This window comes from Chelonia mydas, chromosome 5, assembly GCF_015237465.2.
Source record: "Chelonia mydas isolate rCheMyd1 chromosome 5, rCheMyd1.pri.v2, whole genome shotgun sequence".
In the NCBI taxonomy this organism is placed as follows: domain Eukaryota; kingdom Metazoa; phylum Chordata; order Testudines; family Cheloniidae; genus Chelonia; species Chelonia mydas.
Window position 1 is genome coordinate 63,216,968 of NC_051245.2, and position 17,530 is coordinate 63,234,497.

General features: G+C 40.2%; 1 long non-coding RNA gene across 1 annotated transcript in view; it reads right to left on the bottom strand.

Annotated features, from left to right (window-relative positions):
• Positions 1-1,638: 1,638 nt before the first annotated feature.
• Positions 1,639-17,530, bottom strand: part of LOC122466022 — a 110,351-nt gene continuing 94,459 nt past the window's right edge. Inside the window, exon 3 of the long non-coding RNA XR_006291220.1 lies at positions 1,639-2,993. This is a non-coding gene — a long non-coding RNA (uncharacterized LOC122466022). The remainder of the gene's footprint in view (positions 2,994-17,530) is intronic.

Below are 17,530 nucleotides of genomic sequence, written 5' to 3' on the forward strand. Positions count from 1 at the left end.
TCTCTTGCCTGATCTTTAAAAACTGCTTGCTTAGCAAGTTTTGTTTAAGGGATATGTCATTGTATTACTAATATATAAATAAGGGGGAAAAGTTTGAGGTAATTGGACTTCTCAGGAGGGGCTCTTCAGGGACGCTCCCTTTGGACATATCTTGGTCTCCACCGGCAGTCGGAAACCTAGCCAGCTGAAGCCTGTTATGGTGCGACTCGAAAGCCACGCTCAGCTTCGGTAATTATTGAGGGTTGGGAGTGTTTTACTAACTTGTTGCGGACATGTGTAAGTGCTTGAGACTAAGTAAAGTTTAGCTTTAAGTGAAAGAACTTTGGTGTTGTCCTGTTTGTGTCAGCCATCTAGCGGTTGGACGGACATGTCTCCCTGATTTATTTCCTGATACCACCTCACACAGAGTAAAAGTTACTGAGAGCTTTGGGTTGAAAGAACCCCGGGTAATACTGCAATATATTTTGCAAAGTGTGAGATCCTAGGATGGCCTGCCTCTGTAAAGGCCACAGGACTGGAGCCAGCCATTGTACAAGTGCTCCTTTATATGGATGTTAGGAGCTGCATGGAGAATGCTTGGTGTAAATGGAGGGAGTGGACAGCAATTCTCTGTGATAAGAATATGCCAAGTAAACTAAAGAACAGAGTGAATAAGATGATGATTAGCACAGTCATGACTTATGGATTGGAATGCTGGCCACTGAGGAAGAAAGAAGGACTACTTCACAATGCCAAAATGAGAATACTCAGGTGAATGCTGCATAAGACAAGATCTGATAGGCTACAGAATGAAATGGTACAAGCAAGACTTAAATTCTTCCCAAGTATTTCTGAAGCCCCGGGGGTTGGGGCTTCAGCCCCATGGGAAGAACCAGGGTTTGGGGCTTCTGCCCCATGTGAAGTGCCAGGCTCGGGGATTCAGCCCCGTGAGAGTTGCCTGGGCTCCTGAGAGTTTAAAATATTTACCCAACCTCTGCTGCAGTTGACTCTGACTGAATTTAAGCTCTGGGTACAAGCCATGATGCAGGTGGCTCTTCATCATGGAAAAGTTGAGGTAGTTTTGACTGAAATGGCTGGGTCATGTGAGATGATGAGATATGGGATATGTTGGCCAGAAAGTAAAAGAGCTAGCACTCACAGGACAAAGACCATGAAGAAAACGTAGAAAAAGGTGGTTTAAGATGCTGAAGGAGGACACAAAGAAGGCTGGTGTCACCTTGGACAATGCTCTCAACAAGAACACTCGGAGATGCAGAACAAGAACTGACAACCGTAAATGATGGGACAAGGCTAAGGTGAAGAAGGAGACAAGTGCTCCTTTCAGAAAGCTGTATTTAAATAGTAATGCAGATACACTGAAGTTAAGTAGAGTATTTGTTTTCTCATTGATCATACTGTTAAAGTGATCTCATTGAGGGGGAAACTGATGCAAGCCACGGCAGAGCCACACTCAGCCACAAGGGCCTACTCGGGGGGAGATGGTGCCCCGTTTACACCAATGTGACACCACTGGCAAATTTTGTGAGAATATGAGGTTTATGGATTAGAGAAGTGAGAAATATCAAAATCCTCTTGTATGTTTACCTCCTTTAAGTTTTCTGTGTATTAGGTTTCCTAGAATTTTTACCAGCAGCACCTTTCTTGGAAACCTAAACTGAAACACAGTACATGTAATTTAACAGCAATAACGGGGAAAACATATAAACCATTTCTTATATTAACCAAGACAGTACAGTAGTGTCAGTAAACTGTTTGGGTTTGTTTATTGTTTCCAGTCTTGTCTTCAAGTTGTCACACTATTCTTGTCTTCTCTGGGTTAGGTGATAGGCAATTGTTTCAACATGTGATTACATTTTGTCCATTTTCCCACTGAAGTCAACCGACCTCTTTGCTAATTCTTTAAAGCTTCTTTGAGTAGTTTTATAAATTCCCCAGCTATAGGTCCCTCAGATTTGTTGCCTGATTTCTCCTCCTATTACCACAGCAGTAAACAAAGGTCCTGATCCAATATAAACTGAAGTCAATGGAAAAATTCCTATTGACTTCAGTGGACATCTATCAAGCTCAAAGATTGCACATCAGTTTCAGAATGCACTTTTCCAAAAACCTGTGTCCCGCTCCATGTACATGGTTACATAATCTTCAAGATTACCTTCTCTCAGAAAAATCACTATTTTTGTCTCTGAGCCTTATCAGTTTCTTATTCAGTAAAGGGGAAAAATATATTTACATAACAACAAGTGCAGTATACTTGAATGTAAACCAGCTTTTAAAGTCACATTGCTATTTTGTGCAGCTTATCCACATAACTACATATGAGCAGGTGGTAGAAGGGCACCCACATAAACCTGGAAATTAAATGCATTTGGAAAGCATTTTCCCCTGTGAAGCACTCAAGTACAAATCTGCAGAGATAGTGCACAAGATACTGACAAGGTTATGCAGGACAACAATATAAAGTTTAATTGTGCCATTATGCTTTTAAGAGAATCTTACTAAAAAGCGACCACAGTATCCATTTCACTTGTACACAGCCTAACAGAGACATTTCAATGGGGATTATGCCTGTTTACACCAGCTGAGGATTGAGCCCATAATTATTTGGACTGATGCAACAGCAAAGCTTCTGCTCTTACTGGAGATTATTTTCTATCAACAAAATAGATACTACATTGGAAATAATGCCAGTGAATAATCACCTTGAATATCTTACATATTAAGATGTCATAACAGAAGGTCATCCTCAACTTCTAAGTGCATAAAGTCCTGCACTCCTCCTTCAGCCAGAGAGCTAGGAGCTGAAGCTCAAAAACAGGTGTTGGTGTCATGCATGAATCTAAAACAATTGGTGTCTGGTGAACTTCTTGCTTCCTTAAGGACAACAGTACCAGGAAGGGAGGGATTTGATTTGTAATCTAGCAGAATACTTTGATACAAACTGTTCATTTAAAAAAAAGAAGAAGAAGAATGACAGCTTCCAGCAGCCAGATAACCTGTAAAAATACAAGGAACATGGCCAATATACCATCAACTGAATCATAATTCATGGGCAACCTGGGAGAATTCTGAATGTATTTTGAATGGGGGTTATAGCTTTATATTACTATATGCAATACGAGGAAAGGGATTTATTTATAAATTGAAAATCTTAGTTGGTTTCAAAACAAAACAATCTTACTAAAATTACTAAACTGGCAACCTTCATGGTCTTCTTTTTATTCTGCTAGCACATGGCCTAAAGATATGGTCCCTGCCACCATTGCTAGTGTGGGAAATACTCATGCAGATATATTTTTTGTTTTCCTCACTGCTGATATGGAAACATCTGGAATCACATTTGGCCATAAATCTTTACACAAATGTGTTGATAGAGTTCCTTTTTTGGTTGAAACACAATACAAACGCTTGTTAAACATTTCAAAGGAAGGCCTGTAGAAGACACTATCTAGAATTCAAGGCTACCATCGAAGCTCCAGCCAGATGACTATCAAACTAAAGTTAATTAATTGTGCATGACACTTGATTCCAGATCTGGAATGAGATTGTGAATGTTAGAGATCAAAAAACTGAATCTTACATTGACATTTACGTTAACAGTACGCAGAGGCCATTTCATCTAGCAGGTGGGAACAGTTAAAACAGCTTCTGGGGAGAATGAGTCTGTGATATATGTTGCATATGCTGTAGGGAGAAAGCAGTTAATGCTTAAACAATAGGTATATCACACACACAAACTCTCCAGTGCTGATGGTGTTTTCCATAAAGGTAAATGCACTGTAATATCAGTTGTATTCTGAAAAAAATTCTTAAGTTAATTTGTGAAGGGAAGGCACAATAAGTAAATATATTGATCAGAGACGAACAAGACATCACTGATATGGTAAATGCTTGTGCCAAATTTTGGGCCAGTTAATCCAAAGGACACAGACAGAGGGAGTAATGGACAAAGTGGGACTGGATGTTTTAACTCTAGAGGACAGAGACTATTTGGCTGTCATAAATGCACATTCATACTGTCTGCAAGTAGTCACGTCAGCACAAGCGATCAGAAAGATTAATGTTATATATGCTAAATATGAGATTACAAAAACAGTGAAGGCTGACAATGGACTCATTTAATTTTCTTGTAGAGACTTCATAGGGACAATTACTTTTGATGTCCATATTGGAAAAGATTAATTATATAAGGGAAACTGGGATGTCTCAGCTATTTCTGAGGCCAAGTATAATTTAAAAGATACCTTTATGTAAGGCACATAAGATTTTCTAGCTCACATTCTAGTAAAGGCAGCTCAGTTATTTAGAGAGAAGTAATAAAATAGCAATAAACAATGTACGAATGAATTCAGCTTCCTTTTCCAGGATTAGACATTAAGGCACAGCAACAGAGACATCAAAAGCTCAATAATATTTTAATTAATTTGTTTATTACCAATAAGATGTGATGACTAGTACTAGCATTTCATTGCTTTGTTAAGCACTTCTGTATTCAATGTAAAAATGTCTGTATTTCTCAGATACACTAATGTTTAGGGGTGAATACTTATGGACATTGGAAATCTGTTTTAGTAAACATGATTCCAGTATACTTATCAGGATGGGACATGTATTTGCCCTATCACTTGCTGAGTAGGGCCCTAGACTTTATCGATGGCCAGCAAGGGAAATTATTTTAGAATCAATAGACTAAAGACTTAGTTATGCTCTTTAAGGACTTCTGAAACTATTAAGAAATTGGGCTGTGACAAGAGCAGTTATTAATTAATACTGTTTCTCATCTCTTGAAGGTAAGAATGACTGTTCCCCCTGGACACAGGTGTCTGATTATTATTGATTGAGATAAAGAAAATTGCCCAAGTTAATCTATCCCTTTGTGTACCCTGATGCAAACAAACAAAGTCCTCACCCAAACCCATCAACACCTTGGCTGCTGCCTTCTTTGACACTGAACCTGCAGTGTTGTGATTCAGGAGGACTCTTGTGTCCCACTTTTGAGAATGTTATTTACAACAAATGCTATCCAGAGATATTTCCATGATGAGCTTTCCAGAGGCTCATCTTCAGGGTAGTCAGAATGGAAACTCCCAGTAGCTGACTGGACTTCAGTTTGCAAGTGCTCTTTCATTACATCACTGATATTCTACTGATGTCTATGAAAATTGTAATTCAACCCTATGGCAGCTCACCCAGAGCAGTACAACTTCTGCAGTGACCTTGGTGCCAGTCTTTAAACAGTTAATCAACAGATAGACTTTGGCTGGCTTTATCTTTAAACTAGTAAACACAACAGGTAACTTTTTGGTTGCTCCATTTTAAAAAAGGCCCCGACTTGGCCCCAGGGTTCTGGGTTAGGACTGAAGACCATGCTCTAGCTCCATTCAGCACTCCCCTTGAGATGAAGGAGGTAAGCCTTCTTATTGCCTGCTATTTTCTGATTGATTATTATTTCTTCCCAGACCTTCTAGGCCCCTGGAAGACTAAATGGGCTTTTCCTAGAGCACCGATGCCTCCAACAGAGGAAAAATCCCTCCTGGGTGCTGTATCTAAGGAATGAGTGAATTAAGTAGTTCCACACTTTCTTGGAATGTCAAAAACTGGTGGTGTAATTTCAGGAGCCTTTGCTACTATAAGAGTTTTCACACCATACCAGCTTAACGTTATTGAAGTTACATGTGTTCATGATCATCATCATACTTGCCTTCAGCACATTAAAACCTCAAAGACCTAAAGATGCCTCCCAGGTTCATTCTTCTCTCTTATCTTTTGAAGGAGAAGAATAGTAAGAGGAAATTGTCTTTGTTCATATTTGAACATATTTGTTCAGCTTTTATGTGTATGGTTAAAACTATTTTGCAAACAAAGAAATAAAGTAGAATAAATTTGATAAGGCTGTTCCAATCTACTGCTGCTGGCAATGGTTGCTATACCAAATGAAACAAGGATGGATAGTCTGAGGGAATGGCCATCGATCCCCTGCTACAGGTTGACCAGAAAAAGCTGGCACAGTGCAGGAGGTGTCACAGGAACACCCTTTGAAAGGGCAGGGGAATTACCACATCTCAAGTATGTGTTCCCACAGAGTTCCAGGGAAAATTCCAGTTGAGTCATGCAGAATTACTCCAGCTACAGCACTGCTTACTTGCACTTACCCCAACACAAAAGCCACAAGTTCATTCTATTTGTAAGAACAAACTGAAAGATGAGCAATTATGAATCATCTTATTACCCAAGAAGGCAGTTGAAAGGTCTCCCTTTTTAAACTGTCTTAAGTTTCATAAAAAGAAAAGGAGTACTTGTGGCACCTTAGAGACTAACCAATTTATTTGAGCATAAGCTTTCATGAGCTACAGCTCACTTCATCGGATGCATACTGTGGAAAGTGTAGAAGATCTTTTTATACACACAAAGCATGAAAAAATACCTCCTCCCACCCCACTCTCCTGCTGGTAATAGCTTATCTAAAGTGATCACTCTCCTTACAATGTGTATGATAATCAAGTTGGGCCATTTCCAGCACAAATCCAGGTTTTCTCACCCCCCTGCCCCCCCCCACAAACCCACTCTCCTGCTGGTAACAGCTTATCTAAAGTGACCACTTTCCTTACAAGGTGAATGATAATCAAGGTGGGCCATTTCCAGCACAAATCCAGGGTTTAACAAGAACGACCTGGGCGGGGGGGGGGGGGTGGTTTGGAAAAAACAAGGGGAAATAGGTTACCTTGCATAATGACTTAGCCACTCCCAGTCTCTATTCAAGCCTAAGTTAATTGTATCCAATTTGCAAATGAATTCCAATTCAACAGTTTCTCGCTGGAGTCTGGATTTTCCTCCCCCCCCCCCGACGTTCTTGTTAAACCCTGGATTTGTGCTGGAAATGGCCCACCTTGATTATCATGCACATTGTAAGGAGAGTGGTCACTTTAGATAAGCTATTACCAGCAGGAGAGTGGGTTTGTGGGGGGGCGGGGGGCGGGGGGGTGAGAAAACCTGGATTTGTGCTGGAAATGGCCCAACTTGATTATCATACACATTGTAAGGAGAGTGATCACTTTAGATAAGCTATTACCAGCAGGAGGGTGGGGTGGGGGGAGGTATTTTTTCATGCTTTGTGTGTATAAAAAGATCTCCTACACTTTCCACAGTATGCATCCGATGAAGTGAGCTGTAGCTCACGAAAGCTTATGCTCAAATAAATTGGTTAGTCTCTAAGGTGCCACAAGTATTCCTTTTCTTTTTGCGAATACAGACTAACACGGCTGTTACTCTGAAACCTGTCATTAAGTTTCATATTAATTTAAAACACGATTTCTTTTTCTAGTCTGTGCTTTCAGTGCAATTCCAAGTCCACCCTGAGAGAGTACCCAGCCACTGGATTAATGTTAAAAAGGTCTCCTCCCCACCACCTCCCCAGTGGTTTTGTGAGGAATTAAGCAACCTATGAGTACACCTATCAGATTGGGCTCTTCAGACAAGATAGGCACGGGAACAACTATCTTCCCCCAGTTTGTGGATTGCACTGGGTATTAGGCAGGAGATAGGTGCCTGATGCCTAGAGGAAGGCACTAGTGTGCATGCCCAGAAGCAGAAACCTAGGCGCTTAGGGAAATTTTACCATGGAAATTTAGGCACTGAGTGAGTTGCAGATGTAACCATAGTGTTTTTCTGAGGCACAATGCAGTTCTAGAGCTCCTTCTGGAGTAGTCCCAACATGGGCTTCAACAGTTCCAACACAGACTGGTGCCTTAATGGAACAATCAACCCCATCACAACTATTATGCTATAGTACTTCCAACAGGTAGAAAGTTGGAAAGCAATGTGATGGCCATATGCAAAAAATGATGACAAGATCTTTCATGCTGTTGTTATGCTCCTATTTCTCTGAAAATTTACCTAAGGCCTTCAAGTTGTCCAGAAGTCTATATATTTATCCATGGAGAAGATGTAGTAAGTAATCTTTTCCACCTTAAATGCATTCCTCATGTAAGCATGCTATTTTCTCATGATAGTTATTTTGAATATATATATTGTAAAGGGTACAGTGGGTACTGGAGTGAGAAAACATATATATGTTAGACCCGCCTCTATTCTACTTCCCTTCTTTTTTCTCTGGCTTCTGTATATTATATAACTGAGACTGAAGTAGCTATTAGTGTCTAAATCCTGCAGAAATCTCAAAATCATGAAGCAGATTGAATTTTTTCCTGGGTGAGTGCTACTGATTTTGAGTCCCAATAGCATGTAAGTAACATATTTGAGAATTTGTCTCATCACCTCCAAAACACTTGAAGAAAACTATGCCGAAAAAAATAATTTGCAGCTTTTTTCACACAATTAAGTATGAAACTTGATAAGAAAATATCAGTGCTGGTAATGAGGAGATTCCACTCAGTAATCCTTCCTGAATACTTGTCACAGGCAAAATTTTACCATTTAAAGAGCTGATTGTGATGGGGCAGGAATTCAGAGTCGGTATAATCTGGTAGTGAAAACAATGTAAGCAAAAATTATTGCTTAAACTAGCAGAGAGGAAACAAGCAGATATCTGGGTAAATCATCTAGATTTATTGCCACCATATGCCTAAAACCAGCTTTTGAAATATAGAAAGCTTCTGAGAAGGTAGGTATTTTGTCTGCAGCACAAATATGTAACAGTACACTTGTGGGATATGAGCAATCTGCACTGTCTTAGAAATAGCTGTTTCCTTCTAATGCTGTTTTTAATTCTTATGTATCTTCACTTTGTTCAAAAATGCAATGTATTTTTATCCAAGAAGTCAGATGCAGCTTATAAAATGCTGAAATTAAAACTGCCTTCACTAAAAGAGATCATTTTATTTTAAATTAGTTTTATTTATTATGAAGTTTTTTAGGGCTAGTATACAAGAATGAGGAAAAATAGAAGGAAAGAAGATCTTTAATAAATGGTTTTCACTTTTGGCATTTTTGGAAGAAAAGCACCACACCAACTCTGAATTCAGAATGTATATTTTGAGTGATGACCCAGTTAATTTTCTACTTGATATTGCTTTTTCTCTTATTTTTTTTAAAGGAGCCTGAACCAATTCCCTGAATCGAAATACACCGGAGGATTAGATTCTGCCACCCTTGTTCAAGTAAATTATCACCTTAACCCTTAAGTAGTCCCATTCTGTGATTTCTTCTTGCAGAGTAAAGTGACTCTCAATAGGACTTAAACATTTTTAAAAATTTTACCCAGAAAGACCTAGAAGGTCATATACTGCTTTCCTTTGCCAAGATATGATAATTTTCCACAATATATTTTCTACTGCTTAGCCATGTCTAATTTTAAAAGTAGTTGTTTAAATGTTAGCTTTCTCTTCCCCACTCAGTAGTGTTATATTCACAGCAAACAAACAAAAAGAGTTTAGATTAAAAACATAAAATACTCTTTCTGGAAAGCTGCAATGTAACAATAGTTTATTTCCTAGAATCTAGTACACACAGGAATCAAAAACACACACACAGAGAAAGCAGGCTGCTCCATAAGGCAGAGAGGCACAACTCACTCCACCCTGCTCCAGGCAGGCTCTTTGCAAACAGGCCCAGATTGCACACTTCCCTATAGCGCCCTTTACCTGCAAACAGGATCCGGAAAACTCCAGAGAATTAAAAAAGATAACTTCTAATTTTAAACACCTACACCATATACAGTATAGTTGGAATCACTCTGAAATATTCATGTAATAATGAAGCTCCCTTGTTATTTATGAAAATGTTCTTAGGGTTTCTATGCTGGTTAGCCAAGAAGAAATTCACTTGCTGATCATCTAAAATAGAACTACACCTTCAACAGAGCATCAAAGTGGGATTTAAGAGTTGTGGAATGTCAGTGGAGGGTCAGGAATTCTCCTAGAGAACTGCAGGAAAGGAATGAGCTAGTGGTGTAGTGACAGGATGAGGCACTATGCTGTGAGTTATTGAAAGGAAACGGGGGAATGGTCCTTACAGAGGCTGATCTAAACCTGCATCTCTGTTGGGAAATGGATGAAGGCTTTGGGCTGATTTTTATCTTGTGGGAACTGGTTCATCTATTTCTGCTTAAGAGCCACTTGCTTTAAATAGTGGCATAGGAATGATTTAAGTATTTTGGTAGAACTCTGATGCATGTTGAGAGCCAGCATTACAAATTTGAAATACATACAGATTTAAAGAGCACCATTTTCTCTAACTCAAGAAATTAAAACAGCTCCCATTGCAGCAGGCATTCACCTCAGGTTCAAATCAATCCCCAAGGATCTCAAAGCTGGACACCCAAAAAGTAAGGTATCCAAAGTTCATGGGCATGTGAAAGTTTTTGTCTTAAATTACTCCACATATCTGAGATACAAGGTGCAAATCTGAAGGCAGAATTCAGCTCTAAGACAAAGGGTGCATTGAACAGAAATTTAAGTGCACCATACTGAAGCCCTCAACATCGCAAATAATGACTGTGGCCTTCCTTTAACATGTATAGCAAGATTTTAATTTTATTGCTCTGGCACTATATCTGAATGAATGAAAAATAGCCATTTTTGTTTTCTGTTTCAAATGGACCCAAGCTGACATCTTCAGTAGCTATTTCAGCCCTATAAAATTTTAAAACAGTTATGAACTCTACAGATCACACATCATAATAGCACAGTTGTGCATAACTATAGGATTTCTTAAAAAGTACTGAGCGCAGTCAGCTACATATATTCTAGTAGTTTCCACTATCTATGGATCAGTACAAATATTTCTTTTCCATGACTCTGCTTGTTCAAGGAAATCACCAAGGGATATGCTTTACTTTTCCCACACAGAACTGATTTTGAGGTTATGTTCCTTTTGTAAGTTGCTTCGCTGAGTAAGACTTTTATAAGGGGTTGTATGTGTGTGAGAAGAGCGGCATTACGAGCGGTTGATTAATAATATTGGTAACGGGAATCAAATAATTAAGTGGGCATTAGAATCTCATTAATGTCTTTAATTAAATTGACAAAATTGACATAGTGTACACTGCATAATGTGAAGTAGACTGTAATGAAACTGCTGAGACTTGTTTTCAGAAATTAATATGTAGCCCTGCAGAATAAACGGTGAACTTTTCTTTCCTGCATATTAAAAAGTAATATGATTTTTAAAGATTGAGAATCAGGATGGTCTTTCTATTAAACATAGAAACTTGATTATTTAAAAAGTTCAATATTTTCCTGACAGAGAACACAGGAAAATGTAAAATGCCATGTATTAAAAATGAGAATTACAAAATATTTATAATTTATATAAACTGTTTCATTTACAGAAGACACTAGTACATTAGTAGGATAAAGCATCTTAAAGGCCTCTTGAGTGAATATTCAGAAATAACTGAGATCTGTATATTGTCATTTAGATTATGACTATAAAACTCTAAAACAATATGCAGTGAGCAACTAATCCTTTTAATAGCTGAAGGAGCTCTGTACCTTTTTTTTGTAATTGTCTCTTGACAAAAAGATGAGCAAAAAGAGTTATTTTTACTTACATTTATTAAAAGAAGTGTGTATTCAGTCATTTTATTTTTACTGCTTTCCAGTTGAGGCTTTGTTGGGACTAAATTATTTCTTTATACAGTCACTAGGAAATCATCAGAGTATTTGGCAGAAATTGTGGATACACAAATTCTAATCTAGAAGTATAGGCTGAAATCCTTTTGACTTCACACCAAAAAACTGGTGTGACAGAAATGGGATGAAATTCAATAGTACAAAGTGCAAGGTCAGGCACATAGGGTCTAATAAGAAATTCTTCTACAAGCTGGAGGCTCATCAGTTGGAAGCAACAGGAAAGGAGAGAGACCTGGGCATGCAGGTTGATCAGAGGAGGACTATGAGCCAACAATGTGATGTGGCTGTGAAAAAGGCAAATGTGATCTGAGGATGTATTAGGTGACTCATGTCCAAGAGAGATAGAGAACTATTAATGCCATTATACAAGGCACTTGTCACCCTTGTTCTACCTCTCCAGCACATCATCAAAGATGTACAACCTATCCTGAAAAATGATCCCTCACTCTCACAGATCTTGGGAGAAAGAACAGTCCTCGCTTACAGACAGCCCCCCAACCTGAAGCAAATACTCTCCAGCAACCACTCAACACGCAACAAAAACACTAACCCAGGAACCTATCCTTGCAACAAAGCCCAATGCCAACTCTGTCCACATATTTATTCAAGTGACACCATCATAGGACCTAATCACATTAGCCACGCCATCAGGGGCTCGTTCACCCGCAAATCTACCAATGTGATATATGTCATCATGTGCCAGCAATGCCCCTTTGCCATGTACATTGGCCAAACTGGACAGTCTCTATACAAAAGAATAAATGGACACAAATCTGACATCAGGAATCATAACATTCAAAAACCGGTAAAAGAACACTTCAACCTCTTTGGCCACTCAGTAACAAACTTAAAGGTGGCAATTTTGCAACAGAAAAGCTTCAAAAACCGACTCCAATGAGAAACTGCTGAGCTTGAATTAATATGCAAACTAGATACCATTAACTTGGGTTTGAATAGAGACTGGGAGTGGCTGGGTCATTACACATATTGAATCTATTTCCCCACGTTAAGTATCCTCACACCTTCTTGTCAACTGTCTAAATGGGCCATCCTGATTATCACTACAAAAGTTTTTTTCTCCTGCTGATAATAGCTCATCTTAATTAATTAGCCTCTTACTCCACCTTTTCATTTTCTCTGTAGTATGTATATCTAGCTATCTATCTTCTTACTATATGTTCCATTCTATGCATCCAGTGAAGTGAGCTGTAGCCCACGAAAGCTTATGCTCAAATAAATGTGTTAGTCTCTAAGGTGCCACAAGTCCTGCTGTTCTTTAAACTGGAACAGGTGCAGAACAGAGCTACCAGTATGATCAGGGGAATGGAGGGTAAATGAAGCAGGGGATAGCTCCCTTTTATGGACACCCAACCAGCCAGTTAGCTGTAAAATCCCTCTTGGTAGCTATTCTCTGCTTGCTTTACCTGTAAAGGGTTAAAAGTCCCCCAGGTAAAGAAAAGGAAGTGGGCACCTGACCAAAAGAGCCAATGGGAAGGTAGAACTTTTAAAATTGTGAAAGAAACTTTTCCCTTTTTCTGTTGTTCTCTAGGCTGCAAGAATGGAGTAGCAATGCTGTGTAAGGCTTGAACCTGTGTAAGGTATGAAAATTCATCTTCCATACCTAGAAAAAATTATTTTGATAGGAAATGTTTAGTTAGACACAATCAGGTTTATTTTTTATTTTGGCTTGTGGATCTCCTCTGTGCTAACCCCAGATGTTTTGTTTGCTTGTAACCTTTCAGCTGAACTCCCAAGAAAGCTATTTTGGGTTCTTAATTTTTGTAATTGTTTCTTTTAAGATCTAGCAAAAAGCCTAAGTTCCAGATGTATTTTTTCCTTTTTGTTTTTAATAAAATTTACCTTTTTTAAGAACAGGATTGGATTTTTGGTGTCCTAAGAGGTTTGTGCATGTCGTTTGATTAGCTGATAGCCACAGCTAATTTCCTTTGTTTTCTTTCTCAGCTTTTCCCTGGGGGGTGGAGGGTGGGGTCAAAAGGCTTGAGGGCACCCCACAGGAAGGAATTCCCAAGTGTTTCTTCCTGGGTTCAAAGGGGTATTTTTGCATTTGGTTGGTGGAAGCATTTACCAAGCCAAGGTCAGAGAAAAGCTGTAACCTTGGGAGTGTAATAGAAGCCTGGAGTGGCAAGTATTAATTTTAAAATCGTTGTGGGCCCCCACTTCTGCATTCAGAGTGACAGAGTGGGAATTCAGCCTTGAAAGAGGGCCTATCTTATGAGAAGACACTGGAAGAGCTTGGCTTGTTTAGTCTAGCAAAAAGAAAGCTGAGAGGGGATATGATTACTCTCTCTAAATACATTAAGGCAATAAAAACAGAGGGTGAAGAGCTATTTAAGCTAACTGACAAAGTTGGCACAACAACAAATGAGCTTAAACTGGCATTGATCAAATTCAGGCTGGAAATCACAGGTTGCTTGTGATAGTGGGAGTGAGGACTTAACAGTCCTGGGACTCACTTTCAGTTTAGTCTTATTTTCCTAAAACTCATACTTCAGGGTTTCAGCAGGCCACCAGCAGATGTCAAGGATGGATTCTCCACCCTCAAAATGTATTCTTCTGAATCATCAGGGTTGGCTACATCTGGAGATGGGACACTGGGCACGGGGCTCTGAGTTTGCACTGACCATTCCTTCTTTCAGGTGCTTGTCTGGCTAGTTCTTGCTGACTGAGTCAGGGTCTAACTGACCACCATATGTTGGGTCAGGAAGAAATCTTCCCCCAGGTCAGATTGGCAGTGACCTTGGGCTTGGGTGTTTTTTTTGCCTTTATCTGCAGCATGTGGGTGCGGGTCACTTGCCAGGATTATCTAAGTATATCTTATTTAATCATTTCCCTGCCATTTTATGGGCTTTGGGTGCTGATGCATCTTGGTCCCTCCTATGCTCTGTCTGTGGCACATAATAGTCTAGTCTCCTGTCAATTTCATTTATTTTGGTCATATTTCAGTTGTTGGGTGGTGTTGGTGGCCTGTGGTATAGAGGAGGTCAGACTAGATGATCTAGTGGTACCTTCTAGCCTTAAACATTATGACTCTATGACCATAGGGCCAGAATTTCACCCACACAGTCTAGAAAGTTACTTGATCTGAAATTCCACCCTTTCCCCAGTCACTTGGAACATCTAGATCAAAGGCTCTCAACCTTTCCAGACTACTGTACCCCTTTCAGGAGTCTGATTTGTCTTGTTAACCCCAAGTTTCACCTCACTTAAAAAATACTTACTTACAAAATCAGATATAAAAATACAAAAGTGTCACAGCACACTAGTACTGAAAAATTGCTTACTTTCTCATGTTTACCATATAATTATAAAATAAATCAATTGGAATATAAATTTGTACTGACATTTCAGTATATTATACAGGGGTCGGCAATATTTGGCACATGGCCCATCAGGGTAATCTGATTGCTGTCCACAAGACATTTTGTTTATGTTGACTGTCCACAGGCCCAGCCCCCACAGCTCCCAGTGGCCGCGGTTTGCCGTTCCCAGCCAATGGAGCTGCAGGAAGCGGCGCAGGCTGCAGGGAAGTGCTGGCCGCTGCTTCCTGCAGCTCCCATTGGCCGGGAACAACAAACCGCAGCCACTGGAACCTGCGGGCAGGCCAATGTAAACAAACTATCTCACGGGCCGCTAGCAGATTACCCTGATGGGCTGCATGCTGAAGGTTGCTGACCCGTGGTATAGTGTATAGAGCACTATAAACCAGTCGTATGAAATTTTAGTTTGTACTGACTTCACTAGTGCTTTTTATGTAGCCTGCGTAAAACTAGGCAAATAACTAGATGAGTTGATGTACTCCCTGGAAGACCTCTGCATACCCCTGGTTGAGAACCACTGTTCTAGATCTACTTCTTTCAATGGTTTCCACTGATAACATCTAAAAATCCACGCAACTATGTATTAGAGAAAGGAATGAAGAAAGTTTTGCTCATAATATTTCCTGGGATATCCACTCCTTGGAACTGCTCTCTTCAACACTAATATATTGGTTTGTGTCTGCCTGTCTAGTACTGGAGAGAATATGTTTTCTCCTTTTAGCATCTGACTTGAAAAGAGAGTAAAGGCCTGCTTGCTACTACTACTGACAATTCATGGAACTGAAGGTCATGGCTTTGGTACTCTGTGTTGCCTTAATGGTGGATGTGGTATCCTCTTTGGTTTATTCTGCAAATTTACAAAAGCTGAATTACTGTGCCTAATTGCTTCCAGTGGTGTATGAGGAGAAGAGCATGTGATAATATTAACAATATCGCATTTCCTCCCTACATGTGCAAATAACATGCTACCATTAGTTACCATTACTCATGAAGGGTAGTTATTTAAAATTCCCTTTTCTTTTTTTTATAAGAATTCTGCATGACACTCTTTCTATCTAAGGTACTTACATAGTATCTGAGACCCTCACAGTCTTTTACTTAAAAAGAAAAGGAGTACTTGTGGCACCTTAGAGACTAACCAATTTATTTGAGCATAAGCTTTCGTGAGCTACAGCTCACTTCATCGGATGCATAAAGTGGAAAATACAGTGAGGAGATTTATATACACAGAGACCAGGAAAAAAATCGGTGTTTATCATACGCATTGTAAGGAGAGTGATGCTTACAGACACACCCCTGGAACCCCGACCTGGGGTATTCTATCTGCTACCCTAGATCCATAAACCTGGAAATCCTGGGCGCCCCATCATCTCAGGCATTGGCACCCTGACAGCAGGATTGTCTGGCTATGTAGACTCCCTCTTCAGGCCCTACGCTACCAGCACTCCCAGCTATCTTCGAGACACCACTGACTTCCTGAGGAAACTACAGTCCATCGGTGATCTTCCTGAAAACACCATCCTGGCCACTATGGATGTAGAAGCCCGCTACACCAACATTCCACACAAAGATGGACTACAAGCCGTCAGGAACACTATCCCCGATAATGTCACGGCAAACCTGGTGGCTGAACTTTCTGACTTTGTCCTCACCCATAACTGTTTCACATTTGGGGACAATGTATACCTCCAAATCAGCGGCACTGCTATGGGTACCCGCATGGCCCCACAGTATGCCAACATTTTTATGGCTGACTTAGAACAACGCTTCCTCAGCTCTCGTCCCCTAATACCCCTATTCTACTTGCGCTATATTGATGACATCTTCATCATCTGGACCCATGGAAAAGAAGCCCTTGAGGAATTCCACCATGATTTCAACAATTTCCATCCCACCATCAACCTCAGCCTGGACCAGTCCACACAAGAGATCCACTTCCTGGACGCTACAGTGCTAATAAGCGATGGTCACATAAACACCACCCTATACCAGAAACCTACTGACCGCTATTCCTACCTACATGCCTCCAGCTTTCACCCAGACCACACCACACGATCCATTGTCTACAGCCAAGCTCTACGATACAACTGCATTTGCTCCAATCCCTCAGACAGAGACAAACACCTACAAGATCTCTATCAAGCATTCTTACAACTACAATACCCATCTGCTGAAGTGAAGAAACAGATTGACAGAGCCAGAAGAGTACCCAGAAGTCACCTACTACAGGACAGGCCCAACAAAGAAAATAACAGAACGCCACTAGCCGTCACCTTCAGCCCCCGACTAAAACCTCTACAACGCATTATCAAGGATCTACAACCTATCCTGAAGGACGACCCATCACTCTCACAAATCTTGGGAGACAGGCCAATCCTTGCCTACAGACAGCCCCCCAACCTGAAGCAAATACTCACCAGCAACCACACACCCACAACGGAACCACTAACTCAGGAACCTGTCCTTGCAACAAAGCCCGTTGCCAACTGTGCCCACCTATCTATTCAGGGGACACCATCATAGGGCCTAATCACATCAGCCACACTATCAGAGGCTCATTCACCTGCACATCTACCAATGTGATATATGCCATCATGTGCCAGC